The sequence below is a fragment of the Olea europaea genome, unplaced genomic scaffold, assembly GCF_002742605.1.
Source record: "Olea europaea var. sylvestris unplaced genomic scaffold, O_europaea_v1 scaffold1292, whole genome shotgun sequence".
Taxonomy (NCBI): Eukaryota; Viridiplantae; Streptophyta; class Magnoliopsida; order Lamiales; family Oleaceae; genus Olea; species Olea europaea.
The window spans coordinates 123204-131715 of record NW_019230382.1 but is presented as its reverse complement, the minus strand read 5'-3'; the positions used below and the strand labels follow the sequence as shown (position 1 = coordinate 131715).

At 34.1% G+C, this 8512-nt stretch overlaps 1 pseudogene; it reads left to right on the top strand.

Annotated features, from left to right (window-relative positions):
* The window catches only part of LOC111374793, a 13234-nt pseudogene extending 5110 nt beyond the window's left edge, over positions 1-8124 (top strand).
* Positions 8125-8512: the final 388 nt, after the last annotated feature.

Below are 8512 nucleotides of genomic sequence, written 5' to 3'. Positions count from 1 at the left end.
CCCCCCCAAAACCCCTCCCCCCAAAATAATAATAATAATAATAATAATTAAAATTTTTTTTTTTGAGAGCTTGTCACGATCTCAAATGGAATACGAGCTTGGATTTTATGGTCTGCATGATTTTCTGCATTAGACAGTTTTTCTTAAAGCTCTAGTTGCTATTCAAGCAATCTGTTGTCTGGAGTCACGTATACTTTTGACTCATGTTTATGATGCAAGGACTCTGTAAGTTTTCCATTTGCATTAGTTTGCACGTGATAATTTCTGAATTTATGATTTATTTCAGGTGCGAGAACCAATGCCTGCTGTATTTTTCTTCCTTATTGATGTATCCATGAATGCCATACAGACTGGTGCAACTGCAGCAGCTTGCAGTGCAATCAATCAAGTTATAGATGAGCTTCCTGTAAGTTTGTAATTGATATCTTCACGCGGAAATATTTTATTCAAGTACCCTCCACTTTCTTTCTGCTGGGTATGTAGATTTTGAAGTCTTGAGCTTAACATACTGGTAAAATAGGTAATTATCCTGAGAGCAGATTGTTCTAATGTTTTTCTTTCAACGTTTTGAAGGTGCTTAATTCTTTGTTATCTGGTCTCAATGCCATATTCTTTGATTGACGTTGTTTATGTATAAGATCTATGAAAATTGCAAAAGATACAGAACCGTTCATAAGCCTTTGGAGGTTGTTCTTGACAGAAGTTACAGTAAAATTCCTTGAATGGTTACTTTATGGTCAGATAAAAGTGATTAGGGGGTTTATTGTTTGTTGACGTACAGGAAGGAAATAAGAACATGAGTGCCTTATGAGAAGGTTTTAACCTTTTTCCTTAAGTGCCAAATGACTTTATTATGCAATTTTTTCATTGAATTGCTCCTCTTAATTCCAACATCCCATTCTTTTCTGGGCATGATTTTTGTTGATTAGATTTTGTGAAAAGTGATATTTTTTGGGAGAATGTTTGGTTAAAAAGTGGGGAAAGTTATGGGTCCATATGCAAAATTATTTTATTGGGAGAATATTTGGTTGAAAATGAGTTTGGAAAAAAAATGAATTCGAAAGACTCTGTACCAAAAGGGGCTTAGTAAATATCTTTCTAATCTTTCTTTTGCATGTGCCAATATTCTCATTGTTTCTTCATTTAGGACATAACATAAAATAATTCACCTCTAAATTCGATCAACGCTCATCCATAGGAACCATCTAAGAACTCCATTCTTGCTCTCATTTTTTTTTTTTTTAAATTTTTTTTTAAATCTTGAAATAACAAAATTCCTATTTATTATCCTTGTTTGCTGTTCCTTTGGAAAAAAGTTCCTTTCGAACTATGAAAAGGGGATGTGTTTATAATTTGAGCACTAGATACATTTTTGAAGAACGAGAAAGCTTAATCATGTTTTTCATTGATGCTCTATTTTTTGCAGGAGGGTCCTCGGACGATGGTAGGCATTGCTACATTCGACTCAAGTATCCACTTTTACAACCTAAAACGAGCATTACAGCAGGTTAGGGTAGAATTATCATTTGTTTGCTTATTATAAACATGTTTTTACTTTTCTTAAATCATTATATGCTTGTTTTCGGCTACGATGATTCAAATTTTTTAACCTATTGAAATAATACTCCTCGTTTGCATTGATTATTTACTGTTCCTGATATAAAATCCCCATATTATGTTTTATCACTTTTATCTCAAGCAGAATAAGGTTGACATCAGCTGTGTCAGTCACAGCTGTTGTTTCAGGGAATGCTTTCTTTTATATATTGCTTCTGTATATTGCAGCCATTGATGCTTATAGTCCCTGACGTACAAGATGTCTATACTCCTCTCCAAAGCGATGTTATCGTTCATCTTTCTGAGGTTAGGTACCATACATCATTTTGTATCATCTCTTTTTTAAAGGGCAGTTTTACTTTTTTGCAAATTTTTTACTTTCAATTCTGTATCAATTGCTATTTTCAAACTCCTTTATTATTTTGCTCTTTTTTCATGTTTATCCATACACATATTTGGGGAAGGTAAGGAGGGTCAGTGTAGAGGTATTAATGTTTCATTGATGTTAAAAAAATTCCAAATGATTGCAATAAAATTGGTATATGCAGTGTCGACAACATTTAGAGCTTTTGCTGGAAAGCATCCCAACAATGTTTAACAACAATAGAACGACTGATTCAGCTTTTGGCGCAGCAATAAAGGTACAGAAATTTTTATACCATTTCGATTTATAGCAGTTACATTGTATACTAACCGTTTGGTTGTCAAATATCTTGTAAATGGTTTAATTGTCAAGAAATTCAGCTTGAACTTAAAGTTGCGAAGACTCCATCACAGAGAATTTAGTTTGTGGATAAGAAATAATAAGTGCATCATATTTGATGTTTAATTGTAAGGGAGTTATCTTTTGATTATATTTCACGACACTTGCTTATGGTTTTTCATACTATATGTTTCCATCAATTTAAATCGATGTATTGCATAAATATCGTATGCCTTTTGTCCTTTTCATTTCAGGCTGCTTTCATGGCGATGAAAAGTTCTGGTGGAAAACTCCTAGTTTTCCAATCTGGTAAGCTTACAAATATGTTTACTTATTGACGATCTGCAATTGTTTGAAAGAATATGCTGACTGTTTGTGATGTTATAGTCTTGTCATCAATTGGCATTGGATCACTTTCTGCTAGGGAAGCTGAAGGAAGAAGCAATAAGACCGCAGGAGAAAAGGTACATGTGCTTTTTCTTTGGTTTACTTATTTATCCTGGGTTTATTTTTTAGTGTGGTTTGTGTTGTTGTTCAACTCAATGTGTGTCAGTAGTTTGTATTATTTTATATACCAGTATACAATGATTTATGGTTCTAAATATTCCATGGGGAACTTTGAATTTCATTTATTAGATACAAGTATGGAGTCAAATGTATCATCTTCGATAAATAGAATTGTGTTCATCATTGGATTTCAGGAGGCTCAGAAATTACTCCAACCGGTGGACAAAACACACACACACACACACACAAAATAAATAAATAAATAAATAATAAAAATGAAAAAAAAAAATGAAAAAAAAAATATATATAAAATAATAATAATAATAATAATAATAATAATAATAATAATAATAATAATAATAAAAAATAGCAGATATCATCAAGATTTAGTGCTTGTTTGGGAGTGCTTAAAATGTAATTAAGCAGCGGGTCCCCCAGAATGTGTGGACAAAAAGAGGGTATTTCTTGTGGGTCCTACGAATGTGTGGATAAAAAGTATGCTTGACCAAAGTATTTATAATTTAAACACCTCCCAAACAAGCACTTGGACATGTCCTTTTCTTCAGATTTATACCACCTACTTTGTGTCCTCTCCATTTATTATAACAACAATTTCAGGTATGTGTTGACTTGTTCATCACAACACAAACATACGTAGATATCGCTTCCATCTCTGTCATCACGAGAACTACAGGAGGCCAGGTAACTGTAGAATTAATTGTTTTCTTAGTTTATATGCCGTAACTCCTTTGTTTGTTGGATGTGTCATCGTTTACCTCAATTTTAAGATTTTAGCATGAAATTTTTTTCTCTTTGAACCATTTGTCAATCATACGCATCCGAGTTGCATTATCATATATGATGTCTTTCATGTTTCAGATATTTATTTTGAGGTCTGATTCAGAATTTTAATTTTCTCTCCAGGTATATTATTATTATCCCTTCTCTGCTCTGTCTGATCCTGCTAAGCTTTACAATGATCTTCGGTGGAATGTCACGAGGCCTCAAGGCTTTGAGGCAGTGATGCGAATTAGATGCAGCCAGGTGTGTTTCTTATAAGTCTGAATGTTTCATACTTGTCATCTATGCTGATAATATTTCAATTCCTGGGAAGAACAGCTCAATGCTTGACAGGTGGTAAAAGATGACACTAAGCCCTTGTTTGATACCCATTTTTCTTAAAATACATTTTTCTCTCTCTTGATTTCAACCACACATTCTTTAATAAAATAATATTACATACACTGAAACCTTTTCTTAATTCTTAACCATACATTCCTCGCCAATTAGCTATTTCAAAATGCATTCTTACTTAAAAATGGGAAACAAATAGGGGCTAAGCTAAAATCATATTTTTTCTTGTTAGGGTATTCAAGTTCAGGAGTACTTTGGAAACTTCTGTAAACGCATTCCAACAGATGTTGATCTACCTGCTGTACGTCTGTCTCTCTCTCCCTCCCTATACTACTAGATACTCATTCAGGTGTTGGTTAATGATCTGTAGGATCTTGACATAATTAAAGAAATGAAGGAATTTTATTACACAATTTAACCATTTTTAGGCATGAATTTACTTGACACTGATTTAGGCTTTAGTTAATAATAACCTATATCTAATGTCATAGTGGCCAACTGATCACTGAATCCATGATATTACATAGTCCTGAAGTATAAGTTTCTCATTCTTACTTGCATCCTCTGAACAGACGCAGATAGAGTGACGCTTCCTCTATTTTCTATTAATTAGAAACATCCATAGCATCAGTTTCCTCTCTTTTCTATTACTGAGAATAATATATAACATAAGCATGAAAATCTTTCAAGATCTTCGGTAGGAATGATCTGTAAGATTAGAAAAATAGTACTCATTATCTAGATTGTTTCATAGTTGGAATTGCAATTCATCCTTTTTTGTGTGTGTGTGTGTGTGTGTGTGTGTCTGGGGTGGAGGGTGGGGGGGTTGTTTCACATTTGTCCTTAATCCCAATTATTGAAGACACAATATTCATGAATACATATGTTTTAGATGTGATGGTTAAAATTTTATTAGAGTCATGCAGAAGACATACTACATATAATGCTACTACTTTTCATACTCGGGATGGTATTAATAAAGGTGGCATGCACAGGATGTTCATGGAGTCCGTGCCTTCCATGCCTCCCTGAGACTGGTGTCCAAGCTCTGAATAACTCTCGCATCCACCTATATATTAAAAGTTATGCATGTGTTAGGTCTTTGATGGGAAAAAATAACTCGGCTTGTACGTGAGGGGTCGTGTTGAATACACAACTTAGATTAATATATCTGACCCTCTCTGATGCTTAAGTTTTTAGATGTCATGGTTAACATAAAATTGCTGGGAAGAATCTTTGTTTATTATTGGTGTTGCACATTGACATTTAACTTAATGCTATTGTGGTTTTATAATGGCATTGGCCTGTTTCGACTTCTACTAAGACTTCATTTTTGCAGATTGACTGTGACAAAACAATAATGGTAACCCTAAAACATGATGACAAATTGCAGGAAGGTTCAGAATGTTCTTTTCAGGTACGATTTCAATTCTTAGCATGATATTTTTTACTTGGAACTCTTCATCTATGATGTTTTTCTCTGTTTCTTTTGTTGAAGAAGCCACTGGTCGACTAATCACTTGGTATAATTATGTTGTCTAGTGTGCTCTTCTCTACACCACTGTATATGGGCAAAGAAGAATCCGCGTTTCAACTTTGTCCCTTCCTTGCACCACACTGCTGAGTAATCTGTTTCGCTCTGCTGACTTAGATACCCAATTTGCTTGTGTCCTGAAGCAAGGTAGTTTGCTGGGCATGTCCCTTATTAATTTTGTCCTTAAATTTCTTAAAATTGAAAATTTATAGCAGATTTCATCTCTTTATTATATTTATGTATCTAATGGCATAAAATATTTTTATTGTAAATAGTCCCTAGTGTGAAGCTTGGCCTCTGCTCTTCCCCATCCCCACCCCCCATTTCCCTCCCACCTGTAGTTGCTTTTTGGCCAATTATAACAAATTCTAGCATTGATTTCTACTTGGTTGATTACATACTGACTGTGCTATCTTATTTTCTCATGTGACAGTGGCTAATGAAATTCCTTCAGCTCCACTCATGCAAGTCAGGGAGCAAGCAACAAATGTTTGCATTAACATTCTGCACTCTTATCGCAAATTTTGTGCTACAGCGTCATCTTCTGGACAACTCATTCTTCCTGAGGCACTTAAACTGTTGCCTCTATACACGCTTGGTATGTCTTAAAAATGTGATACTTTTCGTCTCTTTTAGAGTCTAACAATGTTAGCTAGTGGGGTTTCACCTCCTGAGTCCTTCTGTCCTGATTTTGCTTATAAATATGTAGTTGCCACTTCGTGGAAATTTCTCTTAATGTCATGAATGTCGCAACAGAATGTTATTATCATTTAGTTCTTCATCCGATGAAATCACTACAATTCATCAATACCAGCTTCTTAATCTAATTTTGAGGAACAAAAAAAGAATGAAAGAGAGATGGATTTTTTCCAATTTTGCTTTTATCTAGTTCCTTTCTACCTTTTCCAGCTCTGCTCAAAAGTACTGGATTGAGAGCTGATGGAAGAGTCGATGATAGGTCCTTTTGGATCAATTATGTTTCCCCTTTATCTACTCCTTTGGCAATCCCATTGGTGTGCCCCAGGATGATAACCATCCATGATCTTGATCAGAAGGTATGTAATTGTTTGTGTGATATTGTAATTTTAGTATTATGCTCCTTCCCCTAAAATCTTTATACTGAACTGTCAGGAGTTGGATCATTCCCCTATTCCTCCTCCCGTCCCACTATCTAGTGCGGACATTTCTGACGAAGGAATATACCTCCTCGAGAATGGTGAAGATTGTTTAATTTATGTAGGCAACTCTGTCAGTCTGGATATTTTGCAACGTTTGTTTGGTATTTCTTCAATTGAAGAAATCCCTAATCAGGTATTCTACATGTTGTTTTCGTAACTCTTATTTGTTGATTGTCATCTTAACCTTCATTTAGATTCCTTTGCCTGCTAAGATGTCGGCAACACATCCACAGAAGAGTAACTTTAGAAATAAATATTCCAAATATTATTCTACCCAGAATCGTTCGATTCCAGTGCCCTTTTAGACTGTGTATTGCTGAAGTTTCCGAAATCTGATTGCAAACAATTTTTTACTCATTATTTGTGTTGGAAAATGTCTAGTGTCTCCAACTTAATGGTGTTGTACTTTGTCAGTATGTACTGCAGCAATACGACAATCCACTGTCAAAGAAACTGAATGATGTTGTGAATGAAATAAGGCGCCAGAGATTTTCCTACTTACGGTATGATTATCCTTTTAGGCAAATAATGTTGCCCTTTATATTGAATAAAGTTTTTTATTTTTTAATTGTGGCAACTTTTTCTTCTAATATTCTTTCTTTCTTCTCTTCAGCTTAAAGTTGTGCAGAAAAGGGGACCCATCAGGTTAGTGAATCATACAACCCTTTAGCACAGCATAACACTAGACGTGTCTCCTTATGGGGAAAAAAATGAAGCAAAACAAACACGTTTTTTGATATAATGAGACAAGCATGGGAGAGTTTTACAGTGAATGGAGGACTTTAGGGGTTATTAAAATTTAGCCGGCATGAGAGAGTACAAGAAATATGAAATTTAGTGGGATTTTGGGGTTTGACTAAATGAGGTTTTATGCAGTACAAGACGTGGTTTTGTCTGAGTTGAGCTGTATTATTTTCATCGTTATTATCATTTTTTATTTTTTTTTTAAATATTTTGCAGGGATGATGTTTTTCTCTTACATGGTAGAGGACAAGACTCCAAGTGGGCTTTCATATGTCGAATTTCTAGTGCATATCCATAGGCAGATTCAAAATAAATAGGGGTGAAGATACACACTTCTTTAGTTTTGTTTACAAGTTTTGTTACCTTTAGAGGGATGCACATGGATACAAGATCCAAGTATCTGAAATAGCGCAGTAATCTGCACTTCAAGGGAGCCTTCAGTTGTTCATTTGTGGTGAAGAGAAGCCAATCCGGACTTTTATTAGAGGTTTAGCAGTTTTGAAGGTTCCTATACTTGCAGGTGTGAATTTCAGTAATAAATTATAAGGATTGTTTTTATTTATGTGTCAGCTTCGTATCTGTCGTATTACATTCATTTTCAGTCGAAACTTTGGTTTGTGGGCGGATAATTTTGTAGTATATAGACGAAATTTTTTTCTTGCATTGCCAAGGGAGTTGTAAGACGCAATATTGATGCTGGTTTTCAGGTATATGTGATGTACAATGAAAGTAGGACATGAATTTGAAGAATAATTTGTTGCAGATGATGATATTTTTGAACCTAAAACTTTTGAAATATACTTCGGTAAAGGTATTTGTAACTTATTTAGCCCTTGTTTGAAAATCTTTAAAATTTTAAAGCTTGTTTGTCATCCATTATGGGAGAAAACATAGAGTTTTGAATAGTATTTTTTAGAGAATCTGTGGTTGAAATTTAAAGAAGTTTTATTGGTTTGTGTGTAGAATATTTTATTATGTAAATGTGTGATGGAGAATGTTACTGTAGCAAATAATTTAATTTGTTAAAGGATGACAAATAGGGACTTAAATTGTTTACTACAGTATTATTTTTCATCACACTTTCACATAATAAAATATTTTATACACAAACCAATAAAATTTCTTTACTTTTTAACCACGCATTTTTCAAAAAAT